The sequence below is a fragment of the Podarcis tiliguerta genome, assembly GCF_965153285.1.
Source record: "Podarcis tiliguerta genome assembly, chromosome: 1".
Taxonomy (NCBI): Eukaryota; Metazoa; Chordata; class Lepidosauria; order Squamata; family Lacertidae; genus Podarcis; species Podarcis tiliguerta.
Genome location: NC_139534.1, coordinates 68246483 through 68258963, shown reverse-complemented (window position 1 = coordinate 68258963; position 12481 = coordinate 68246483). Strand labels below are relative to the sequence as shown.

The 12481-nt window shown below is 41.5% G+C and overlaps 1 protein-coding gene across 1 annotated transcript in view; it reads left to right on the top strand.

Moving 5' to 3' along the window:
• Positions 1 to 12481, top strand: part of SBF2 (SET binding factor 2) — a 228968-nt gene that overhangs the window by 2449 nt on the left and 214038 nt on the right. The window contains exon 2 of the mRNA XM_083456131.1: positions 1067 to 1118. The gene's annotated coding sequence lies outside the window, so the exon portion shown is untranslated. The remainder of the gene's footprint in view (positions 1 to 1066; positions 1119 to 12481) is intronic.

Here is a 12481-nt window from a genome sequence, read left to right as displayed (position 1 = left end):
GGTGGAAGTGGTTATAGTTACAGAATTGGCGGCGAGAAACGACCAAGCCAGTCGTGCCTTATCATCAAAGAAGCGCGATTAGTGAGCCAGCTAATCTTAACCCAGAGCTTTGGGTTCTCCTTAGTAATCATATTCGGAGGAAAGACCAACACGTCCAAACTGTAAAGGCTGGAAGAAACTCCTGGCCAAATATTTATCAGTTGTTTGTTTGCTTTCAACTGGGAGAAAGCAAAGTTGGCTTTTTAACTGGGAGATACCTGAACAGTGGGAAGGATTATTATTGTGACTATTTTGCAATGGCTAGGGAGAAAGGGACGGACATGTAGCACTTTGTTTACGGGATATCAGCCGCGCCGATCTGATTCCTCCCTTACACAGGAGCTTTCTCTTCACCGCTGCTGCTCTCCTGCCCTGTGCGATCTTTCTCCAGCCGCAAAGCTTACGCTCCCTCGCACACGTAGCCTCCTGGCTTCTTGGAGCGGCTCGCCCAGACTGAACCAGTTGGATCTCTCTGCCGGGCGCCTGCAAATCAGCGCAAATCTCTGAGCAGGGTGGTTTTCTTTTCGTTTCCCCGCGCGGGAGTTTCCTTCGAGTGCCTTTACTGCCAAGAAATCTCAAAGACCTAAAAATAGATTTTCTAAAAAATCCCGGGGCATTTTCTTTTCCCGCAGGCCATTTCTGCGAAGAAGAGAGCGGCTGGAGCCAGCAGGTGTACGCGCGCACGGACAGATGCGCCGCGTCGCGCTGCCCTGCCATAGCAATCGTGGCATGCCATGGGTCTGGGAGAGGGGTGGGGATGGAGAGGATCGAGGCTTCCCTTCACTTGCTCGAATGACTCAGTCGCAGAAAGGTGATTCCTCCCTTGCCAGCAGCGCTCAGGGAGTTCCTTTGCCTCTCCTGCCTTTGCTTGGAAAGTCTGCGGAGGCGAACAGATGCGGTGCTCCAGAGCATGGCTTGCACATACCCATTAACGTCCAGCTACTTGTCTTAGCATCTTGTGCATGTGTGACCTTTCTCTCTTGATAGCTTTGCTGTGCTGTGAGGTAACTGCAGCTTTTATTTCCAGGTAGCAGCAAGCCTGCCTCTTGAGCAGCGAGCGAAGGGGCTCTTCAGGCAAGGTAAGACTTGCGGCAGAGGAGTGCGGCGTACCTTTAGCGAGAATTGGGAGCAACTTGGATAAAGCCAGCCAACGTTAAGCACTTTACTCTTTTAAAAAATGCATTTGCATTCTGATACTTCAATATATCTTGTACATATGAAGGGGCATAATACTGAGTCAGCCTGTGAAGGCTGTAATCCTGTACCAATTTTCCTGGGAGCAAGTTCCATTGAGCCCAGGGGGACTCAACTTCTGGCTAGACCTGCATAGTATCGGTGTGGGGTGTTGTTTCTTTCGTGTAAGTATATGTACCGGTATGCTTTTGTGTTACAGTACAGTGGTACCTCGGGTTAAGTACTTAATTCGTTTCAGAGGTCCCTTCTTAACCTGAAACTGTTCTTAACCTGAAGCACCACTTTAGCTAGTGGGGCCTCCTGCTGCTGCTGTGCCGCCGCTGCATGATTTCTGTTCTCATCCTGAAGCAAAGTTATTAGCCTGAAGCATTATTTCTGGGTTAGCGGAGTGTGTAACCTGAAGCGTATGTAACCTGAAGCGTATGTAACCCGAGGTACCATTGTACTCTTAGGAGTTAACTCTGTTTGGCTTCATGAAGATTGATTACCGTATCTATTTTGTATCATTTATACTCTGGGGCCAATATAGTGCCAATAGTAGTTATGTATCTCTGATAACCACCACTTGACTAGACTTTGAGAAACACAAAATGAATAATGAAGCGACAACCAACATATACAAAAGGGTGATTTCTAGTTGGGTAATTCCTTGATTTCTACAACAAAATTACAATGCTATCCTTTCTGTGTGACAATGCAAATGTTTAAGGAAATGGTTATTGCTTCTCTTAACTTCCAGTAAACTGAAGCTCTGGGAATATCAGAGGCTGTAGCCAAGTGGGTGTGGACTTAATCAGCAATCTGGATGGGAGATCCATGTAAGAAGAGCTGGATATGCATACAATAAATAAATATTGTTTGAAAAGAGCTTCCATCTAAGACAACATGTTTCTCTAAATTTAGGAAAGTACCTATAAATTTCTGCATCAAAGGGAAATAGCAACATCTGAGCTGTTCCAAGAAACAGTTCTGGAAGAGTTCTAGATGGACTGAAGATATGTGATAAATAATTCATCGTTGATATTTTCAACACACCCAGCAATGCCAATTCATGAGTATGTGCAGATAACAGGCCACTTCTCAGCAGCATGAAATTTTGAAGTGTACTAACTTTATCAACACCTCTGCTCTCTTCCTACCCATATTTTCATTTTTCCATTTAAAGAAGGTTTATCTATGATGCAGTAGATACAATTACTTCTCTGCCCTCTGTTCTTTCTGCCTTACTTTGTTTCTGCTTTTTCTTTTGTATCATATTGCATTGCAACATTGGAAATTTCAATAAAAACTACAAAAAAAAAAGTTTGTCTTTGATTATTAGGATAATCTGCCGTGTGTGAGTGGAGGACCCTCGTATAATGTTAATCCCCCAAAAGCTAACACACAACACTAATCCTTCAGGTACTTATTAGCTATGAGGCCATCTTCATCTGTTCAGCTTTGTGCAGGCTCTGGGTAGATGAAGGCAACTGCTAAGGTACTTGTGGTCCTAAAGCATTTTAAGTCACCATAGTTCACTTCAGTGCAAGCATTTTTAATTGTGCCCAGAAACAGACTAAGAGCCAGTTGAGCAATCTCAAAAGTGGCAGTCTAATAAGTCAGTAATTCCAAATCAACTGCATTTTGAACTAATGGCAACTTCCAAACAATCTTCAAAGGCAGCTGCAATAAGGCATTGCAATAATCCAAATGGCTTGCATCATAACTAAAAAAACTGCAAACATTACTGTGTTAGTATATTATGAGCAGCATAATAAGATCAACCACAGACAACAACAGTGGAAATGTTTTCGAAGGACAGGCTATATATACATGCTTAGGTACATGTCGAGAACAATATTGCCATGGTGAATATTATGAAGCTTGGAATTTTTAAGGCTGTGTGTCCTAGTGTCTTTCCTGTTTGTCCCTCAGTTTCCCATATCTAATGTAAGACATGTGCAGTGTTGCCAGTGCTATTAACTGTAATTAAAGTTCATATGGCATCTTTTAACTGAAAAGGTGCCATTACTTTTTGCAAAGGGACAATGGTTCATATTACTTACTACACAACTGAGGAACCAAGTCACCTTTTCCAAATCTATGTTCTGCACCAAAAACCTGTGCAACTTTTGCAGTATGTATTCCGTCTCATTTCTCAAATAATTTGTTTTGTAATGATGGCAGAGGGTGAAATCATGTGCTGTATCACAATATAATTCCCCCCACATCTCCTTCCTCAGCACACACCCCAAATCTGTTCTCAGTGGGTCTCCCCAATCCTCCAGAGCAGATGTGGGGGTTGGGCTGCAATGCACATGGGGGGAGAAGAGGAGGGGGAAGTTTTATTTCAAAAGCAGAAGTTCTTGTACAGATGGGGTGACTTTGTTGGACACAACCCCATGGATAGAGAGGAAACAGGAGCAGGCCAAGGTAACCATGGTGGAAGGACAGCAATGTATGCAAGGCATTGTATATTCATTCAGCTTAAGTCCTATGGTTTCTGAAAATGCTCACATTTAACGTTTTTATGTGTACAGAAACTTAACATGAGATGCCATTTTGTGAGGTAACAAAGGAATCATGGGTGGATCAACAGAACACAAGTCTGACACAGTGCAGATAGTTGGACTGCGTGCAATCAATGTGTATCCACATCAAAGTACCACATGTGGTATTTGTTATATGCAGCACACTTTTTACACACAGTATCTCCAGATTAAGCCCACAATTATCAGATAGTGACTATACTGAGATAAATCCTCAAAGAGGTAGGAGTGGTTTGAGGTTACCAGTCTTACCATCCAGTCTTGATTCTAACGAATTTATCTTGCTGATATAGTAACCAGTTCCAGGCCCTTGATCTCTGATGCATGCATGGAACAGCTTCCCTCTCCTCCACGGAGGTCTCTGATCTCACACACTGATCTCTCTATTTGAGTGACAGTCTAAGGGCTAAACTACCCATGATGCTGAGTTGTGTGTCAATAAGAGCTTCTTAACCCTTTCTCCTGTGGCAGTTTTTCCACTAAAACTTGCTTCTGAAACAGCTTTTCCTAGGTATACAGTGTGGAGATGTTTTAGTGCTCACTTGTGGTGGGGGCAAGGCAGTTCCCCTGCACTGGCAGTCTGCTGTGAATTGCAGCCCCCGTGGCTGTATTTTCTTTTTTTTTTTTAAATACACAGGAGGAATGCATGACTGGGCATCACAACTGCTTTCCCCTTAAAACGTTTATGTACCTACATGCCTGAGACACCGAAGCTTGTGGGGTTTGTTGTTGTTTAGTCGTTTAGCCGTGTCCGACTCTTCGTGACCCCATGGACCAGAGCACGCCAGGCACTTCTGTCTCCCGCAGTTTGGTCAGACTCATGTTTGTAGCTTTGAGAACACTGTCCAACCATCTCGTCCTCTGTCATCCCCTTCTCCTTGTGCCCTCCATCTTTCCCAACACCAGGGTCTTTTCCAGGGAGTCTTCTCTTCTCATGAGGTGGCCAAAGTATTGGAGCCTCAGCTTCAGGATCTGTCCTTCCAGTGAGCACTCAGGGCTGATTTCCTTAAGAATGGATAGGTTTGTTTTTCTTGCAGTCCATGGGACTCTCAAGAGTCTCCTCCAGCACCATAATTCAAAAGCATCAATTCTTCGGCGATCATATGCAAGTCAGGAGAAGCATAACTTAAGACACAGCCTTCTTCAAAACTGCTGTTCAAGGGGAAAGCAATCCATGGCTCAGCTTCAAGGAGAAGACTTTGACTCAGCCTTCGAGGCCAGAGACATTTTGAATGAATAGCCCAAAGCCTCTTCTCCACCAGTGTGTTCCAATAAATTATGTGAAAGGAGACTGCCCACGACCTTGTTTCATTGTAAGCCTCTGAGTAAAAAGACAGAAGGCATATTGGGAAAGCAAGACTTTCCGTTCTGCCCTTTAAGGGATTCTGCCAGCTCACAACTGCAAAATGGTGCTTGGGCAGTCAGCAGGTGCCTCCACTATTTAAAGCTAATTTTGGCTCTGGCCTTCATTAGAGTAATGCCTGTTGGCTCTGGGAGCTCTCCCAGGTCCTGCTGAACTTGACTCTGACTTGTCCCTGCTACCTGCTTATTGCATTCTGTTACCTCTTGCTCTAAAATCTAGAGCTAATATGCTGCTTCTCTGCAAACCAGCAGAACACCCCTGTAATCCACATTTTAAATATTTCACTTATACTATAAGTCTGAAAATGCTTTGTTTACATATGTCATATGTCAACTTATTAGAAGGTATGATTATTGTGCCATGCTTTCTGTTGTACGGCATGCACTAAACTGTTAATCATTGACTGACAAATAGTAGGTTCATGCCTGCAATTATAATTGGAATTCCTAACCAATGTCATTTCCATCTTGCCTGGATTCAATTTCATCTACATTTGCAGGACACTGGCCAAAGAGCTACTTCTGGAGAGCAATCAGAAAAATAGTTTTGAAATTAACCCCTGCCCCAGACTGTGGGAAAGGAAGTACATACCCTCCACATTAGCCTTGTCTATAGAAGTCAACGTAACAAATGTGATCCATGGAATTCTGCGGAAGAAGGAAAAAGATTTGCAATGCGAAAAATGCTATACAACGGAGCACACTTGCATCCTTCCACATACCCAAGAGAAGAGATGGTCTGCGGGGGTACTTCCCTGACAGAGTTTTCTGTAGAAAAATAGCTAGGAAGTGAATAAGATGTAAGAAATGCTTGCTCATTGCTTACATGCGTTGTGTACCTTTTGACCTTGCTAAATCTCCTCTCCCCCATTTCTCCCCATGAGATGGTCAGATGATAAATGTGATAAATATGCATCACCTTCTTAAATACCTCCTGTAGTTTCAGTGCTATAGTTATGGCCCTTTGTTGTACATGATTAAATGGTTGCGGTATTCCCCCTCAAAAATGTCTCTGGATTTCAGAAGAGAAAGAAATGTTCTTTGTTCCTTTCATTCTTCAGAGGAAGGCTGTATTGTATAATTCATAATTATTGTTGCTCAATCCTTTTCTATTTCAGTCAAGCAATGACAGTGTACGCTATAGTTTTGTAATTATAGAATTTACAACCCCTACATTTCCCACTAAAAGTTTCAGCCGTTAGGCCCTAAGTAAAGAATTTCACATGACCTGGAAAATATTACCCCATTAATTTACTGTCTGTGAAATACAAGCTATTGTAAATTTAGCCACATGTGCACACGCACGCACACGCACACACCAGCCACAGTTTCCATTAGGAAAGTTTTGACTTTTTTAAAAACTAGAAATGTATTCCACACTGGTATGGGTAGATATTACTATGCAATAATAAAATACAAGAAAATCTTTTAAGAAGTCTATGTTGGAAGCAAGTCTTGTCCAGGACAACAATCTTGACAGGTTTATTTATCCTGATTAATAATTGTATTGATTAATTTTATTGGAATCTATATATTGTGCATTAGTAACTCTAAGTCTCAATTGGAGGAATATTTAGATTATAAGTTAGTATTTCAACAATTAAGTCAAAAATACTGGCATTGTGTGAAGGCATGAAACAAGAAATCTACAAAATATTTTCAGTAGTGCCTAAGACCAGCAGCAATATAGATGTGACAGATATATTTAATATAGAAAACACTGACTCTATAAATTACTGATGTTATGCTTTAATAAATCCACAGTGGGTTAATGCATTCACTAAAATTAATGGCATTATAAGCATGGTGAGAAAAATTGCTTTGAAACAACTTTGTTTATTTTTAGATTAGAATATGCTTTTGTTTAGAAAATAATTTTTCATAGTAACTTACCCTATTATTCAGTAGCAAATTTTGACAAACTATGCTCCTTTCCATTTGGATTCTATAATTCAGCGTGCTTAACCTAGAAGTACATTCCATTGAACATATATATGAATTACTATTTATGAATAACCATGCATAAGATTGCTCTGTAACTGTGCTACATTGACTTCCATATAAAATAATGCCTTGAATTTAAAAAAAAAACAACACTTTATAACATATGAACAAACATATGCCTTTGCTGAACATAAGTCCATTTTTTAAAAAAGCAACTGGAGGGGACTCCCATTTGTGGTAGTAGAGCAGCATGTGTTTTACCTTCCCCTCCAATACATTTTTCCACTATAAATCGCTTTCGGGGACCTATTGGTCCTGAGTTGTTTTTGGGGTGGGGGGGATATACGAATAATGCACATACCTGTAGGTTTTCCCCAGTAAGAGCTAATAGCATTTAGTAAATCCTACTGAGTTGAATGGAACTTATTCTCAGGGTAAGTGTAAAGCAGGGATAGCCAAGGGATAGCTCTCCAGATGTTGTTGAACTCCAACTTCCATCATCTCGGGTCGTTGATCATGCTGGTTGAAGCTGATGGGAATTAGAGTCCAACAATATATGGATCATGGAACCATATTATCTAGCCCCATAGTAGCTGGCAGGAACTCAGTTCCAGTACCTCTCCACTGGGTGCCATTGCCATTCTAAGAGAACAAGGGAGATGTTCATGGTGTGTTCCAGCACCTCTTTTTCTAGAAAAACAGCACTGGCCAACCCTAGTGTAAAGGATTTCAGTTTTAGGCTGGGAAATACTACTGGGAGCAAAGGATTAATGGGGAGCTCTAATCAGAATTGGAGCCCTCTGTAGCTGCTTTAAAGTAAATCCATCAACTGAACAAACAGGAGATTTGATCAAGGACTTCTGTACTTTGACAGTTGTTGTGGAAGTGAAATTTTGACAGGTGCACTTTGTCAAGCAAGACAGGGAAAGGTGTCTTCATGGATTTCCTTCTCCTCAATTATTAAGGTTGCCCTTTGCCAAGACCGAAAAGGTTATTGGTTTACTACCCACAAAGTAGTATAATTTCAGAATAAGTTTCCGCACTAAAGCAGAATAAGTATTCATTCGTGACTGGAAAACATGCAGATGAGCTGAAGTGCTGCTGATGTACTGGGTGATCATTAAAGTGATGATATCATTAAAAAAAAACACCAGGCTGTTTCTTTAAAATTAAACCTTGGGGAAACAATAGAGGTTGTTTCTGAGACAACTGACCTTTTGAAACTGGCCTGTTTCATCTTCTAGGATTCAGAACAGTTTTACTAAATTGTTTGGAATTGTTTACACAGAATAAAACATTTCCTCTGTATGTTTATACATAAAAGTGGCACCGAGACTTCCAAAGTATTTGATAGCATTTGCGGTATTAAAAAAATGGAAGCTTTCTGTCCTCAACCAGTTCAGAAAATTCGCAGTTAGAGTAATGAGAAAAGACTTCCCTTTCATTTTAATGTATTTTGTATCCTGTGAAACAGCCCTAAGATGTAAATGGCACCTTCCATGTGCATTGTTAGCATACACTCGAGTCATTCTGTCAAACAACATCCAAACACCAGCACTATGCTTGCAGTTTCTGACAAGCCAATTGCACTCTCATGGCTAAGACCAAAGAGGTTTCATTTTTGCCATCTATTAATAGCAATCTGAAATCATTGTCTTTAGTCCTTCTAGGCTCCAAGGCACTTTTAGCTATTGAAGAGTGGCACTTTCCCCAGAGTGTTACCCAAATGCTTAAGCAGAAGGTCACAGAGAATTAAGCAGAAGAGATAGCGAAGACAAGATCTGCCATCATCCCCCAGCAGGATTTAAAGTGACATCTGCCTATGAGACTTCCCACCTCTTCTGTGCCACTATCATATTTGGAATTCAGGATTTCCAGGTGTCAGATTAGCACTTTCTGTTACTCTTCTGCACCTGAAAAGATAGATACAAGAAGGCTTTGAAGAAGAAAAAACCCACACTTAAAAAACAGCTGTCCTGTGGCACCATAATGATATCAAGTTATAATGTCACAATCTCTGTAGATTTAACCAAATGCAACTAAGGTCCAGTGACAACAGTGATAGGTCCAGTCAGATTTGAGGTGACCTACTCCCCAATAGGTAATTGCAGATGACTGACGGGTGGGTAGTGACCTAGGTTGGCTTGCGCAGGTGAGGAGTGATAAAGATCTGGTCCATGGAGTGAAAGAAGTTCCCTACCTTTGTTTTACATCATGCACATATGTGTCATAGGTAGCCAGTGGTGTGGTGTAGTAGGAACATGGGGGGTGGGCGGGCAGGGAGCATAGTTCCAGTGCTTTGTTCACAAAAGGAATAAGCATGTCATCAGATGCAGCAGTATTTGCCCATGGTGTATGCTCAGGGGGTTGGAGGATAGATCAGGTCTAGCACATGATTCCTTTATTAACTAGGTCAGTTAATTCAGAAAATAGTGTTCTCGGAGCTACCAGCATGAGTTTGACCAAGCTGCGGGAGGCAGTAGAAGACAGGAGGGCCTGGCGTGCTCTGGTCCAGGGGGTCACGAAGAGTCAGACACGACTAAACAACTAAACAATAACAACTGGCCCAAGGTCACCCTGTGAGCTTCATGGTGGATCAATAATGTGAGCTCAGCTCTTACTACTCTAGCTGCTGCACCATATTTTGCCTATCCACTTGCCTGTCATTGGCAGCTGATCCTAAGCGACGACTCCCCTTCAGGGGTGGGTCTATGGGGGCTCCAACTCCACTTCAAAATTTACCCCAATACCACTGTAGACAGCAGGCATCATCTCCTACTCCCTCCTAAGTGAGGAAAAAGTGGGGCATGCCTTCTTTTTAAGATGCTGCTTTCTTTCTGCAGATTTTATTTCTTTAAAAAAAGAGTTCTGGAGCACTGCTGTAAGCCTGGAGTACTGTTCCTATATATTTAAAAGGTGCAAAGTTGATTGAGCAAATTATTGCCCAGTTAGCTTGCGATGTGTAATGAGCAAACTTTATGCAAATCACCTGCATAATAAACTAACCAACTGGCTATACAGTGGTACCTCGGGTTACAGACGCTTCAGGTTACAGACGCTTCAGGTTACAGACTCCGCTAACCCAGAAATAGTACCTCAGATTAAGAACTTTGCTTCAGGATGAGAACAGAAATCGCGCAGTGGTGGTGTGGGGGCAGTGGGAGGCCCCATTAGCTAAAGTGGTGCTTCAGGTTAAGAACAGTTTCAGGTTAAGAATGGACCTCCAGAACAAATTAAGTTCTTAACCTGAGGTACCACTGTAAGAGGAAACAATTTTGCCAGCAAGGCTTAGGTAGAGTAGATCTACTATAGATTTGATTGACAAATATGAAAAAGGGGGCGAACCAACCCAAAGGTGCTTTGTATGCAGCTTTTCTTTCTCTTTGGGGGAAATTGGCTTTGTGAGCTTATACACAAAAGACCTCTTTTTCATTAAACATCTGTATAATAATACATGCCTGAAAGTACATTGCACTGTGGATGAATATCTTACAGATCCTGTGTCATTTACTAAAGGGGTTAAGCAGGGCTGCATCTTTGCTCCTGTCTGTTCAATCTCTATATAAACAACACAGTTAAGTTTCTATTGTCACCAACTTATTGTGTCCCCAAGATGGCCACCAAAAAGATTTCTGTTTAATTGTATGTAATTCTATCCCAGACAAAAGTGAGTCTGATGAGATGTTGGACACATTTTCTGGATATTGTCAAAAAGAATATTTTATGGGAAATTAAACCAAATCAAGGTAAAGGTATGTTCTGAATAATACAGATCACCCAAAAGGTATTTAGATAAAGAATTTATTGAACAGGTAAGAGTATTTAAACATTTGAACAAAAGACCATAACTTTATTCTTGCAGTCCATGAAGTTTTTAAAGCTAAAACTTTAGCTCAGTTACTTTATGGGATTCAAATCTGGACTGAGGCAAATTTAAACCCTCTGGAAGTTGTGCAGCCTAATTTTTTTGTACCAGGTTGTGTTTCAAGTGCCGTTTTGCAGTTTAAAGTAGGTCTCTCCTCCATTCTCAGGTAGCCCTAGTTAAGGGCATTTAACTGCAGTATTGACTTAGCTGAATTTAGCTCCAAGGGGTTTGCTTCCTTAAGTTCTGCTTTACTTGCACAAAAGCAGTTGGATGAAAGCCACTAATGTCAGTTGTTGTTGTTGTTGTTGTTGTTGTTGTTGTTGTTGTTGTTGTTGTTTTTCACTGCAACAGTTATTTAGCCTAGGTTTGCACAAAGCAAAAGATGCATTGAGACAACACCTGTTTTATATAGAACAACAACATAATTTGTCTGCATTGAGAAAATTGAGTTCCTGGTATGTTTTCCAACAAGCCCTCTTGATCCTGTAGCAGAGGTGCCATGTTGTCCCTGAGATTATAGGGGGCCTGGGCATAGCTGTCAACTTTTCCCTTCTCTTGCGAGGAATCCTATTAAGAATAAGGGGATTTCCCTTAAAAAAAGGGGGGAAGTTGACAGCTATGGGCCTGGCTTGTGTTGTGTGTGTGACATCATGTACACGACATTGTGTCGTCTGAATACTCTTTGAGTATTTCTGACCATAGAGTCTCACCCAGCTGTTCTTGAAGTTTTAGAAGTCAGCTTTCTTAAAGTGTGGAATGTGGAGTTTCTTAAAGTCTAGAGTTCCTCATGATTGTTTATTATTGGTGTTTAAGAATTGTTGGTGTTATTACATATTGGCTTTAATGAACCGTTGATAAACGTTATAAATAAATCAATGAAGAAATGATATTCCTCAAATACAGTGGAACCTCAGGTTACATACGCTTCAGGTTACAGACTCCGCTAACCCAGAAATATTGCTTCAGGTTAAGAACTTTGCTTCAGGATGAGAACAGAAATCGTGCTCCGACGGCGCAGCAGCAGCAGGAGGCCCCACTAGCTAAAGTGGTGCTTCAGGTTAAGAACAGTTTCAGGTTAAGTACGGATCTCCGGAACGAATTAAGTACTTAACCTGAAGTACTACTGTACTTTGTTCATTCAAAGATCTGCTGAGCAACACTCTCTCTTGTACTGTTTCTGCACTTAAAGCGCTCTCTGGTTACTTGTGCTGTGGAATTTGGGCTTTCCTACATTGTCCCTCCCACACACCAGATCTTCCTGCATACTTTACGACAAGAGACATTTCAGTACAGTTCATAAAGTTACTGCAAAAGAATAGTCTGAGTGATGAATGAGGCCCACTACTGTTTTATTAGTGCTTTCCTTCAAACTATACTTAAGAGGACAGATCACACCAGTGCAATAATAGCTCACATTGCATGTGAGCTCTGCATGGTGTGTTTGATTGCCGCACTTAGTTTGTAGAAACGTGCATCCCTCCTCCTCCTTCTCCCAGTGGGGTATGTTGCTAGACTCAGGCAAGAGGAAAACGTAAACAGGAAACATCCT